Consider the following 2409-nt stretch of genomic DNA (forward strand, 5'->3'; position numbering starts at 1 on the left):
GGTGTTGCTGGACTATCGCCTGTCAGTCGTGCGGGCTCTGGCAATCTCTTCGGTGCCGTGCGGGGTGAGTAGCATTTTGGCTGTGAGGTGCTCCGGTGCAGCACCCCTCACTGCTCTGTACCCCACAACTTTGTTTTTTAGTTATTTTGATTGTTGGCTGTTCCCCTGGATAGCAACGGGCCTCTGCTTTACCAAGTAATTTTTACAGCCCATAATTTTCCTGTGAAATATACATATATGTGAGCCTGTATATGCATTTAACTCTGTACACGTAGCATTTTAAAGAACTGATGCCATGTTAGCACCAGGCAGGGCAGCAGAAGTGACCGTTCATACCATGCATGCAGTATGGTTACCTAATGCAAAGAGGGAATAAGAACTGCAGCCTGTTGCAGGCATTCATCAACTGGATGTTCGGGACCTGGGGGCAGCTTTATGCTACAACTGAGATCGAGAGGCAGCAGCAGTTCTAGGACTGCTTAGTAAGAGAGGCCATAGTCGTGAATGTAGCTCACCCCAGCCTTTTGGTGCAGAGACTCTAGGATGAGAGCTGCAGAGCGGAAAAGCAGACAAGTGATGCCTGCTAATGCAGTCTGCAGTCAGCCAGTGGGCCAGTAACTTCAGAAAACAGGCAGTCCTCATAAAGGTGTGCAAAGCCATTCCACAATTTATGGCCATTCCAAAGCCATAAATCGTAGGATCATAGAAGGATCTAGGTTTGAAAGGACTCATGAAGTTCTTTAATCCATTCTCCTTACCATTCCAGCGCATCCTGCTGTGAAGGATTTTCATTGAGAAGCATGCCAAAAACAACACAGATGGATTGAAAATGATGAGTTTCTCAAATTCTGAGGGAGTGTCAGGCAGGGTGTGTATCCAGATTCTGGCTGTGCTGACCTTGCCTCTGAATACAGAGTTAGAAAAGGTTATTTTTCTGAGTTAAAAAGTTAAGCAGCCTGTGTTGAATCACTGGGGGTATTTCCCTGGCATGAGCATTATGCTTCTGGAGTAAAGGAGTTTACTGGAAGTAGGGACATCTTTCTCCAGCCATGATACTTGTATTGACATTGTTGGAAAGCACATGAAGATTGTGGGGATGTATCCTGCCTGTGCTGCCTTGCTTTATGAATCTATACACAGGATAGAAGTAAGGGAGCCTTAGCTGTTGCAGAATGTGTGTTGAACATCTTTTTTTGCTTTAAAAGATGCTGGCAATGCTTTATGTCTAACGTGGGTTTCTTGAGTCATCTATTTGGATTGTTATTACTGCCTGTTGTGTACTTTTAAAATAATGGTCAGGCTTTTTGCAGAATCTATGTAAGTATATCTGAAGTTACAGTAGCACAACACACAGCTGTCTAGCAGCCAAAAGTTTTAAAGAGGTTTCTGCTGTTATGCCTTGAAGTGTGGGTTAGAGTTGAGATTTTTTGGTGTGTTTCTTCCCCTTCTTTGCATGTTTAGACTGATAATTAATAATGCAGCATAAGCCTCTCTTTTGAGATAAGAATATCTTAGTTACAGTGAAAACATAGCTTATTAGAATGACTGTATTCTCAGGAAGCTACATGCTAATGCCAGACTCTTCATAGCAACAACAACTTAAAAACCTTTAAAATCCAAAGATTTCTGTGGATATCTGCTGTACTGTGTGCAGACTGACAGCCTATCTGGAGAAGACATAATTGCATTAATTGATTCTCATGAGCCTCTACTTCAAGCAGCAAAAAGGCAGAAACTGGAGAGGTTCGGCCACATGACTTGAGTACAAACACATTTTTGCAGGGAATGGTCAAATGGAAGTGAAAGAGAGAACTTCCTGGTACTGCCTGGTACATAAATCGTAGGATCATAGAAGGATCTAGGTTTGAAAGGACTCATGAAGTTCTTTAATCCATTCTCCTTACCAAAGCAGGCCTAACTTCAAATTTAGATTAAGTTGCTCAGTTCCTTGTCCAGCCAACTTCTTTTTCTCCAGGCATGTCTGCTGAACTGTTTTCAGGGGCAAGAAGTTTTTTTCCTTTTGTCCAGCCAGAATTTCCTGTGTTGCCACTTGTGCACATTGCCTCGTGTCCCAGCTGCTTATAGAGTATTTCATCTGCCTCTTCATCCTGGATGGGTGGTCTGTAACAGACTCCCACCATGACATCTGCCTTGTTGGCCTTCCCCCTCATTCTTACCCATAAACACTCAACCCTTTCGTCACCATCATCAAGCTCTAGACAGTTAAAACACTCCCTAACATACAGGGCTACCCCACTGCCTCTCTTTCCTTGCCTATCCCTTCTGAAGAGTTTATAGCCATCCATTGCAGCACTCCAGTTGTGTGAGTCATCCCACCGTGTTTCCGTGACGGCAACTGTATCATATTTTCCTGCTGCACTGTGTCCCCCCGCTTCTCCTGTTTGTTGC

The sequence above is a fragment of the Aptenodytes forsteri genome, unplaced genomic scaffold (assembly GCF_000699145.1).
Source record: "Aptenodytes forsteri isolate BGI_AS27 unplaced genomic scaffold, ASM69914v1 Scaffold286, whole genome shotgun sequence".
NCBI classification, from domain to species: Eukaryota; Metazoa; Chordata; class Aves; order Sphenisciformes; family Spheniscidae; genus Aptenodytes; species Aptenodytes forsteri.